Source organism: Engystomops pustulosus, unplaced genomic scaffold (assembly GCF_040894005.1).
Source record: "Engystomops pustulosus unplaced genomic scaffold, aEngPut4.maternal MAT_SCAFFOLD_991, whole genome shotgun sequence".
Classification (NCBI taxonomy): Eukaryota; Metazoa; Chordata; class Amphibia; order Anura; family Leptodactylidae; genus Engystomops; species Engystomops pustulosus.
In genome coordinates, this window is record NW_027285870.1 from 1 (window position 1) to 12,292 (window position 12,292).

Below are 12,292 nucleotides of genomic sequence, written 5' to 3' on the forward strand. Positions count from 1 at the left end.
ATTGGGACCCTGAGTGAGCCGGCTTCTTCACAGAAATGTGTTTCCCATGCAGCACAATTTGGAAACTTTGCTGATTCTTGGAAACCATCAGATATCTGGATCCAGTCTTTAGCAGTCGGAACAGGCATCTCCGCAGCTCTCAGTCACTCCCATATCACTTTGCAGGTGGAAACACCCAGCCGGAACTCATAATGCAGCGAAGCCCAGTGGCAAGAAACCTAAAAAAATAATGGAAAAAATAATTATTTAAAGAAACATAACTTGAAATTATAAAATGTATATACTAGCAAAAAGCCTACCACAGTGTCACGATGAGCCGTTCCTCAGGTGTGACGGACGGCCTTGTGTTGGTATCCTGTAACCGTCAGCCCCAATCGCAGTTCCTCCAAAAGCCGGTCAAACAAGGTGACAGTCATCCGAACATAGTTGTGAGACTTGTCATCATTTGTCATTATTTGCCAGCCCATCGTATTTTATATGGACACGGTACAGATACGGTGAAATACGTGCACATATGGATGAAAAACGGCCCACATATATACGTACATACGGCCCGTGAATACAGGCCAGGAGAAATCATACGGTTCGTGTGAATGTAGCTTTATACTGTATATTTAAACTCAATATTACTACTGATATCATGTGTATATGGGCACAGTACTACTACTCTTATTCTGCATCTATATGTGCACAGTACAGCTAGAGCACATAACTGCAGTCTCCAGTGTTGTGTGAAATGTATAATATAACCATTACTCACTTTTATTAAGTATACCAGTCACTACAGGTTATATTGAGTTGCCTATATGTATCTGTATGGTACCTACCTCACGGTTTTCTCTGATCCAGTTTTCCAATAAATTATTATCTGATCTTTCTAGTGGAGGGAATTCCTGAGGTATAAACCACTCCTAATACAACAGTAAGCAGAGGATAGACACATTAGAGAAATATATAATATTATTATTACTTTACATGGTGGCATTATAAGAAGACACTGACCTGTGGAATGGCAAATCCAGGGTATATCCTAGAATATATTGGTGGCATCTGAAAAGAGAACAAAGAAAATGTTATAGGAAATCTTTGACATTATACATATATATATATATATATTTTTTTTTAATCAAGGAATTCTAGAATTTATTTAAGGCACAATATTTATCTAGTTTGGGGACACTGGATGGTCAGGTGTTTTATGATGAGTGTATATCAGTGTATATGAGAATTCCGCGGTATGTCCGAATCGTCGTCCGACGGCACGCCCCATGAAAAGTCAGAAAACCTGCCGGAAATGTGGCCAAGGGACCCTTAGAAAATAAACCCCAATATGTCATGGTCAGGAGAAGTCATCATGAAGTTCTTGAAGTCAAGGACCAGAACATTGCATGTAAGTAGCTTGTTACTGTCTGATCAGTACTGTACTCACTTACTAACATGATAGTAAACTGTAATAACCTCTAACGCAATGGGATTGGAGGAGGGGCACAACATCGGCCTGCACGGGGCCTTGAAATTTAGATATGGGACTGAATCCATAAACTATTTTCAATTATAATTTTTCACGTATACAGTAATATATGTAAGGAAAGGAAGAGCAAACCTGAATTATATTCATAGGTGACTCCATATCAGTTGGTGTATCTCCTGGATAAGACAGGTCTGGTGAGTTGTAGGGGGCCTGTTGAGACAAAATCATTGAATTAAATATAAAGCCTAAAAGTACAGACACCCAGAAGTGTAAAGGAGAAAAGAAAGATTATATTACCGAATGAAATGGACTTGGTGATAGACTCGAGTCTGTGTCAGAAGATTCTTCAGAACTCTGAAAGTAAAAAGACAATGGGGGGAGTGATGGTTAGAGTTATGTTATTAAATACATATTTGCTATTGTGGTAAGGGATACTGTCTATATAATGAAGTAGGTGGACGAAAGACATGGAAACATGTTCTATTCTGTTATGTCCATGAAGAGAGTGTACTGGTGACTGGTTTTATGAACTAGATGCCTATAGAGTTGTAGTTAGCCAAAAGCTCAGATTGTGTCTGATGTCAAGTATATTATATTCAATTCATTATCCAGCATAAGATATGTGCTGTAATCCTGTCCATACTGAAGATGGCAACATTGGTTTGACGTGTGGTATATTTTAGATAGATAGATACATAGATATATAGATAAATAGATAGGAGATATAGATAGATACCTCATCATAATCTTCTACCTGTGCGGTGACTCTTGGAGCTAGGGGCGTAACTTGAGGGGGTGCTGAGGTTTCGGTCGCACCCGGGCCCAAGAGGTTTAGGGGGCCCTTATGGTGTCACTTTCCCATATGAGAAGACCGTTACTATAAACCATACATTATAGTCGGGGCCTGGCACAGATTTTGCACTGGGGCCCATCAGCTTCTAGTTACGCCACTGCTTGGAGCATCCTGTAATAAAAGCATTAGTGAGTGTTATTATTATCTATTGAAGCTGCTGATTATATATTCTTTTATTATTTGTCATCTCGATCTATATGAGAATTGTGTAAAATCAATAAACCTCCTGCTAGGGTCTGTTCATATAGGGGAGATTCCTTAATGTGTCTTGGGGTGTGACAGGGTACAGCTGCTCACCACTAGTCTTGTGCTGCACCAGAGTCATTATTGTCATAATTAATTTGGACTTTTAGACCTGCTTTTAGCTGGTCTACACCGTCTGCCTCTTTTTGATGCCCCCTCCATGATTTTTGGGCACATGGGCTAATTTCCAATACGACAAGCCTCCTTTCTCCAAAACCACCCACGTCATCCCACTCCCCACCGGCCGGACCCCCCATTCACGCCCCTCACAGTGGCGTGAAGCTGACAGATTGGAGAAAATAAACCCAAGTGCTAGCTGTATTCCCTAGTAGGTATGTATGTGAATGTAGAATCTATGATACTGATAATTTCATTAATATAGAAAGTTAGGTTTCCTCCAATGCTGAGTAATTACCTGCATGTCATAAGAATTTAAATTAAAAAAAGGACCTTGTTAAATTCAAATCTGTTTTTTTTTTAATTTTTACCGGTGTTTTGTATGCGTTTGAAAAGGGGTAGTCTTATACGGCGAATATATCTTAAACTCTATATTTTAAACAGGAAAGTAGGGGGGTCGTCTTATACACCAGGTCGTCTTATACGCCGGAATATACGGTAAGTCTTTATCATTTTAAACTGCAAAAAGGAATATAACCAGGTCCCAATGGGAACTTACCACTCCGATGCATGTATAGCTTTCAATCCGTTCTCCAGTGCAGTTGGATGAATGAAAGGCTTTGTGTGGCTGTATATACGGTGGTTATCCGGTGGGCCAGCTTTCCTTTCTTATTGTTGTGTCTCAACTGTTGTAACCAAGTGGGATAGAAAAACGTAGATATAATTGAGAGACCCGACTACTCTCTATGGCCCTATGGTAACCTAACTTACCCTTATTCTAGCAGTCCTAATTTACTGCCACCCTGATCCCTAATCTGGGTCCTGCCTAATCATAAATTTCCTTTTGAAGTAGTGAACCTGGTGCCTTTGTCAGCATTCTGAATCATTTCAGTTTAATGCACATTACCTGGCTTCCAGCCAGCAGCATGTGGTGAGTCACAGGGGAGGGGCAGCTACAGCCTGTGTGCCTGCTTCAGTCTTCTCCTCACACATCCAGCCCCTTCCCTGTCATGTGGAATGATCAGGCATGAGGGGGAGGTCGCTGGTGTGGAGGAGAGGAAGAATGCATGAGGAGACACAGACACACACAAGCTGCAGCTGCAGCTCCCCAGGGACTCACCACCTGATGCTGGCAGGGAGCCAGCGAATGTGAATAAAACTTATATAAAGTTCTGAAATGATTCAGAATTTAGGCAATTTTAAAAGAGAATAGAATTGGCTATTACAACCTGCCACTTGCTAAAATGACATTCCTGGTAACAAAATTGCTTTAAGCATTTAAACAAACAATTTTTCGCCAAAAAATATTGGCTCATCAGGGGATTCGCGTTCATTAAATTAAGAATTTAGATATAAGGTATGGGCTGAGTGTACTACTCACACCATGTCACTGATGTTGTGGGTTATGGCATCAGACTAACGGCCTGTACTTAAAAAAAGGCCCACTTGCCACTAGTCTGATTGTGAGATAGGGCACAATGTGAGATGGAGGTCTATAGTATGAGAATGGGGCCACAATTTGAGAGGGGAGCACAATGTGAGATGGGGTCTTAGTATGAGAGAGGGGCCACATTGTTAGAGGTGGGCACAATGTGAAATAGCGATCTCAGTATAAGAGAGGGGCCACATTGTTATAGGGGGGCACAATGTGAGATGGGTCTCTTAGTATGAGAGAGGAGCCACATTGTTATACGGGGCTTAATGGGAGATTGGTCTCTTAGTATGAGAGATGGGCTACATTGTTATAGGGGGGCACAGTGTGAGATAGGGGTCTCAGTATGAGAGAGGAGCCACATTAATAGATGGGGCTTAATGTGAGAGTGGTCTCTTAGTATGAGAGAAGGGCTACATTGTAAGAGAGGCCACATTGTTATAGGGAGACACAGTGTGAGATGGGGGTCTCTTAGTATGAGAGATGGGCCACATTATTATAGGGGGGCACAATGTTTGATGGGTCTCTTAGTATGAGAGAGGAACCACATTGTTATAGGGGGGCACAATGTAAAATAGGGGTCTTAGTATAAGAGAGGGGCCACATTGCTAAAGGGATACACATTGTGAGATGGGGGTCTCTTAGTATGAGAGAGGGGCCACATTGTTATAGGAGGACGTAATATGAGATGTGGGGTCTTAGAATAAAGAGGGGCCACAATCTGGGAGGGGATAAATTAAAGCTCTAAGTAGGAAGCAACACAAAATCAAGGTGGAAGGATATCATATGTTACTGGGCCACATTAGGGGGGAATTGTATATGGGCGTGCCCAGAGGGTTGTTATGCAGTTTGGGATGGTCACAGGCCAGCAGGTGTAGGGTCACTAGGGGGGTCAATATACGGTGTGGGGGCCATTGAACTGGGTATTATGGAGATAAAAGGAGGTGGTATAAGGAGCAGCCATTTTCTATGGCCCTGCATCTTTTGTCCCTCTTTCTCCATCAAATACGTGGGGTAACATGGTAGATGGACACTTGGTTGCAACTGGAGTGCTCTTGCCTGCTACACTTTGTGATATAAAGCTGCTGATTGTAGGGCTGACAATTGCTCTGCTCGTACTCTACATAATACCTTATATTCATGCCCTCTTATTCTATATATTAATATAAACAACAAAGAACTTTAGTAGAGAATTGACATTATGACCCAGGAGTCGCTATATATAAGTGACATATTTAGAAAACCATGTGTTAGTGTAGAAATATAAGAAATATATCCTACCTGCATTGTCAATTGGGGGTGCGATGGAAGGCCCCCCTAATTCTTCTTACAATTCTTCGGAACAGGGATCTCACTGCCCTGGAGGCGCGCCGGAGGGTTTTTGAGGATATTGTACACGTGCACGTGTTTGTGCATGTAATTGTGTCGTCTTCAGGTGAATCCATCCGGTTAGGTGGGTTATAAGGCACAACTGCTTGGCTGTTATCAAATCCTCTGAAGGCCTGTAATGGATAAAGTGTTATATATTACTATGATGTTTACATGACATTATCACATTGCAGGTCAGGGTGGATATACATACAGTCTGGAAAACAGTAAGACATTGTGACTACAGGCTACAGAGGACAGGCTCTATGGCTACTGAGGTTATTACTGGCTAATCTTGGCAGGCACTTTTGCTACTGAGGACAGGCACTATGACTACCAGTGACAAGGGCATGCTCTGTGACTACTGGCTACTGGGGGCAGGCTCTGTGACTAGCAGCTAATGGGGGCAGGATCTGTGACTAGCAGCTACTGGGGGCAGGCTCTGTGACTACTGGCTACTGGAGGCAGGCTCTGTGACTACTGGCTACTGGGGGAAGGCTCTGTGACTAGCAGCTACTGGGGGCAGGCTCTGTGACTACTGGCTACTGGGGGCAGGATCTGTGACTACTGGCTACTGGGAGCAGGCTCTGTGACTACTGGCTACTGGGGGCAGGATCTGTGACTGCAGCTACTGGGGGCAGGCTCTGTGACTACTGGCTACTGGGGGAAGGCTCTGTGACTACTGGCTACTGGGAGAAGGCTCTGTGACTATCAGCTACTGGGAGAAGGCTCTGTGACTAGCAGCTACTGGGGGCAGGCTCTGTTACTAGCAGCTACTGGGGGCAGCCTCTGTGACTAGCAGCTACTGGGGGCAGGCTCTGTGAGTAGCAGCTACTGGGAGAAGGCTCTGTGACTAGCAGCTACTGGGGGCAGGCTCTGTGACTAGCAGCTACTGGGGGCAGGCTCTGTGACTGCAGGCTAGTGGGGGTCAGGCTCTGTGACCGCAGGCTACTGGCGGCAATTTCTGTGTTTGCTGGCTACTGAGGTAGGGACTGTGACTACTGGCTTTATGGGGCAGGAGATGTGGCTACTGGAGGCGCACCAGTACTCTTATTATGTATATATTGCACACTATTTCTACTCTTATACTGTATATTTAAATTAAGTACTACTACTCCGGTCATGTGTATAAGGGCACAGTACTACTACTCTTACTCTGCATCTATATGTGCACAGTACAGCTAGAGCACATAACTGCTGTCTCCAGTGTAGTGTGAAATGTATAATATAACGATTACTCACTTTTATGAAGTATACCAGTCACTACAGGTTATATTGAGTTGCCTATATGTACCTGTATGGTACCTACCTCACGGTTTTCTCTGATCCAGTTTTCCAATAAATTATTATCTGCTCTTTCTAGTGGAGGGAATTCCGGTGCTATAAACCACTCCTAATACAACAGCAAGCAGAAGATAGACAGATTAGAGAAATATATCATATTATTATTACTTTACATGGTGGCATTATAAGAACACACTGACCTGTGGAATGGCAAATCCAGGGTATATCCTAGAATATATTGGTGGCATCTGAAAAGAGAACAAAGAAAATGTTATAGGAAATCTTTGACATTATACATAATGGGGCATCACATTGTTGCCCTTGCACCAATCAGTTGTATACTGTGCAGTGTGGCCTCTATGCCACTATGCAGGGATTTTTGTGGCAAGGCTGCTGAACCTATTCCCATATACACAGATCTTGGACATTGTTGTCTGTGAATAATAAAAGCCTATGTACTGCTGAGGGCTGGCTGGCTATAAACGACTGGGGGCTGGCAGGCTTTAAACTACTAAGAGCTGGCAGGCTATACACTACTGGGAGCTTGCAGGCTATGTACTACAGGCGGCTGGCAGGTTATACACTGCAAGGGACTGGCAGGTTATAAACTACAGGGGCTGACAGGCTATATACTATAGGGGATGGCAGGCTATATACTTCAGAGGCTGGAAAGCTATATACTACTGGGGGCAGGCTATTTACTACAGAGGCTGGCAGGCTGTATACTACAGGGGACATGCTTGCTATATATTGGGAGGCTGTGACCAATGCATTTCCCATCCTCGGCTTATACTTGAGTCAATAGGTTTTCCCAGTTTTTGGTGGTAAAATTAAGGGTCTCGGCTTATACTCGGGTTGGCTTAAATTCACGTATATACGGTATATAGGACATAGGTGGAAAAGGAAATGGTTATCAAACCTGAGCAATGTTATCCGGTATCTGTCCAGGCAGGATTACATCTGTTTGGGAATCAGGACTCTGTTGAGACAAAATTCAAGAATTTAATGTGAACCTAAACTCTTTTGGTTTGAGGGACACATTGTAATACTACAGGATGAGTCAAAGTCCCTGATCTGTTACACCAAGTAATGGGTGAGGGAGCCTATCTTTAAGGAATTTTAGGTTATGTCGAATAGATGGCTATTTGGAATCAAAGGCAGTCATGTAGTATATCAAAGAAGATCAGAATTGTCTCTGAAATTGATTTACGCTATTTGATTTGCAATATATCTTGTGGTTTAAACGATTCTCCAGAGAGGAGATGAAGATTCATAGTGGTTGCATCCAACACTCTCAGCGCTGTGTTCAGCACCATGGGAAACACATCACGTAGATGTGTATCACAGGGAATGTCTCTGGTTGTTTTTGCAACTTTCTATGCAACTCTGGAGAATCTTTTGAATAGTATGTACAGGGGGCTGGCAGGCTATATACTACAGGGGACTTGCTGGCTATATACTGGGAGGCTATGACCAATGCATTTCCCATCCTCGGCTTATACTCCAGTCAATAGGTTTTCCTAGTTTTTGGTGGTAAAATTAGAGGTCTCGGCTTAAACTTGAGTATATACGGTTTATAAGACATAGATGGAAAAGAAAATGGCAATCAAACCTGAGCAATGTTATCCGGTATCTGTCCGGGCAGAAATACATCTGTTGGGGAATCAGGGCTCTGCTGAGACAAAATTCAAGAATTTAATGTGAAGAACCTAAACTCTTTTGTCATACAAAAGACACATTGTCATACAACAGAATAAGTCAAAGTCCCTGATCTGTTACACCAAGTAATGGGTGAGGGAGCCTATCTTTAAGGAATTTTAGGTTATGTTGAATAGATGGCTATTTGGAATTAAAGGCAGATGTGGTCATGTAGTATATCAAAGAACACCAGAAATGTCTCTGAAATTGATTTCCACTATTAGATTTGCAATCCTTAAACCAACTCTCCTAGCTGCATCTGTACAATTTTCCAAATTAAAATTAGACACTGGATCTTCCTAAATGATAGACCTCCTAAATGATCAGGATGACAAATTTCTGATGTCGCCCTTGCCAGAGGCCTGCAAAATACATGACCCTGCAAGTGAATCATCCTCCCTATGAGGGACTGAAAATCCTGTAGCTACATCCTTCCTGCCCCACAGAACACCACCCGCATCTCCTGTAGCTTGTCGTCCGGCAGCCTTCACTTCATTATATTGGAAAAGCTCATCAAAAAAAAAAAAACTTAATAAGTGCACAAACCCGTCGTCTTCTCCCAGGCTAAGGGGGTCCCAAAACTTCCTGCAACCAGTTCCATGGTGTGCAACAACTGCAAAAAAGCCCATGTACCCAAAGACCCCACAAACAAAAAATCGACAAAATAATTTAAAAATTAGTCAACTAACTCCTCCTTCAGGACAAGCCTTTCTACAGAGCTACTAAACATCTAAAAGTATGAGCAAGGTATGGAGCAACCCACCGGCAAACACTGATCCACCAAATATCGCCCCTCGCACTTACAACCCAGAAAAACGAAACTATCCGGGTGAACTGGCAATAGACGAAACACGGATTCCACGTCAATCTTAGTCATAAGGGCATCCCTACCGTAGCGACGCACCCACCACAACGCTGAATCAAATGGTGTATAGGACACAGAACACAGCTCCTCTGGGATCTCGTCGTTTACCGAGGAGCCTGTGGGATACGAGAGGTGATCCTCAAACGGGGGTTCAACAAACGGGCCTGCCATGCCGTTTAACCCTGCGCTGTACCCTCATAAACCTTATAGATCCATGTAACAAAACAACCATTATCAGGTCTTAGGATGCCAAAAATCTCGGAGTTATTAGTAGGTGTGTGGTTTATATGTTGTGACGAAATATGAATTTTTGTCTAGAATTTCTGGATTTTGGGACATGTCCAAAGGCCGTGAATTTATAGCAACCTAATGAGGATGAAAGTCCAATATAGCTTTATGAGGGGGAAATGTATGCTTTGTGAATTATTTTCACGTGTGCTTTTTATTTATTTATTCACTCATTTTCTTTGGGTTCTCTTGCCAGGAGGGAAAATCTTCTAAATGTCATTACGTTCTAAATAGGCAAAAAAATGTAAAAGGTGTTTTGATGAAATGTTGTAATTTGTGATTAAACTATAAAGATGAATTATTTAAATATACATACTTATGTAGAAAATTAACCACATGTTGAATACTTAATTAACCCTTTGTATTAAAATGAATGAAGTGGGGATCTGAATATACATTGATTTTTAATCAAGGATTTCTAGTACTAGTCCTTATACAGTAATATATGTAAGGAAAGGAAGAGCAAACCTCAATTATATTCATAGGTGACTCCATATCAGTTGGTGTATCTCCTGGATAAGACAGGTCTGGTGAGTTGTAGGGGGCCTGTTGAGACAAAATCAATGAGTTAAACACAAAGCCTAAAAGTACAGAAACCCAGAAGTGTAAAGGAGAAAAGAAAGATTATATTACCGAATGAAATGGACTTGGTGATAGACTCGAGTCTGTGTCAGAAGATTCTTCAGAACTCTGAGAGTAAAAAGACAATGGGGGGAGTGATGGTTAGAGTTATGTTATTATATACATATTTGCTATTGTAGTAAGGAATACTGTCTATATAAGGAAGTAGGTGGACTAAAGACGTGAAAACATGTTCTATTCTGTTATGTCCATGAAGAGAGTGTACTGGTGACTGGTTTTATGAACTAGATGCCTATAGAGTTGTAGTTAGCCAAAAGCTCAGATTGTGTCTGACGTCAAGTATATTATATTCAATTCATTATCCAACATAAGATATGTGCCGTAATCCTGTCCATACTGAAGATGGCAACATTGGTTCTAATGACCTGTATATGAATGGTATATTTTACATAGATAGATAGATAAATAGATAGGAGAAATAGATAGGTACCTCATCATAATCTTCTTCCTGTGCGGTGACCCTTGGAGCATCCTGTAATGAAAGCATTAGTGAGTGTTATTATTATCTATAGAAGCTTCTGATCAGATATTCTTTGATTATTTGTCATCTAGCTCTACAGTATATGAGAATTGTATAAAATCCACAAACCTCTTGCTAGTGTCTGTTCATATAGGGGAGATTCATTATTGTGTCTCGGGGTGTGACAGGGCACAGCTGCTCACCACTAGTCTTGTGCTGCACCACATTCATTATTGTCATAATTCATTTGGAGTAAGTTCTAGTTTAGACCTGATTTTAGCTGGTCTAAACCGTCTGCCTCTCTTTGGTGCATCCTCCTTGATTTTTGAACACATGAGCTAATTTCCATTCGACAAGCCCCCTTTCTCCAAACCCATCCTCTTTCTCAAACAGACAAAAAATGGACTAATGACCTTCATGAATGTTTCGAAAGGCATATTAGACTTTTTTTTTTTGGTGTAAAATATCGTTTTCATAGCGCAAGATCAATCATGAATTCCCCCCATAGACTTTCATGAACCTAAAAGTACACACACCTTGAATTGTAAAGGGGATAAAGAGATAAAAAAGATTATATTACCACATAAAATGGACTTGGTGGAAGACTCGAGTCTGAGTCAGAAGATTCTTCAGAACTCTGAAAGTAAAAAGACAATGGGGGGAGTGATGGTTAGAGTTATGTTATTATATACATATTTGCTATTGTGGTAAGGGATACTGTCTATATAATGAAGTAGGTGGACTGAAGACATGAAAACATGTTCTATTCTGTTATGTCCATGAAGAGAGTGTACTGGTGACTGGTTTTATGAACTAGATGCCTATAGAGTTGTAGTTAGCCAAAAGCTCAGATTGCTCAGAATACGTCCGGTATTTTATATTGAATTCATTATCCAACATAAGGTATGAGCAGTATAGCCGTGCGAGCCGGGGGTCTGTAATCTGTGTTGTCACACGTGGTACCAGTCCATGGTGAAGAAGGCAGCACTGATCTAATGACCTGTACACTCAGAGCTGGTACCTCTGATCTTAGAATTGGGCTTGGCATCCATTAGCTTGATGGATCCCGGGTGGAAAGTGTTGGTAACATCCTCACAAGCCATGGATACCAGTGAGATGTGGAGCTTTTTCACTGTTAGGGGATAGCTTTGGTTCCAACAATTTGTGGATTTCAAGGGAAATATAAGTGAAAATCTAAGCAGATCTGTTATTTTGAGGTACCAGCCCCTAATGGTAAACACAACAAAACTGCCATAGCCCCAGTCCTGTATTACAGCTCAGTCCATTTAACAAACCTCTGAGACATCATCCTGGTCCTTGAATCCTGGGGCAGGGGAAAGCGGTCTCACTGTATCCTCCTATAATGAACAGAGAGAACACAACCATCAGAACATATATCTATTAGGAAGAGGAAGATGAGGCTTTGTGTTTGAGAATGAGAAGGAAGCCACAAATGTAATAGATATATTTGAGACAGATAGATAGATAGATAGATAGATAGATAGATAGATAGATAGATAGATGGATAGATAGATAATTCAAAAAGCAGGCAGCACTCCAGGATAGTGATC

At 41.7% G+C, this 12,292-nt stretch overlaps 1 long non-coding RNA gene across 1 annotated transcript; it reads right to left on the reverse strand.

Annotated features, from left to right (window-relative positions):
• Positions 1 to 94: 94 nt before the first annotated feature.
• On the reverse strand, positions 95 to 3,364 carry LOC140112694 (uncharacterized). Its single transcript, XR_011852703.1, has 7 exons — positions 3,244 to 3,364; positions 2,208 to 2,435; positions 1,769 to 1,825; positions 1,604 to 1,681; positions 1,003 to 1,050; positions 300 to 911; positions 95 to 218 (listed from the first exon to the last, which is right to left on the reverse strand). It is a non-coding gene; the product is annotated as an uncharacterized lncRNA (long non-coding RNA).
• Between the last annotated feature and the right edge of the window lie 8,928 nt (positions 3,365 to 12,292).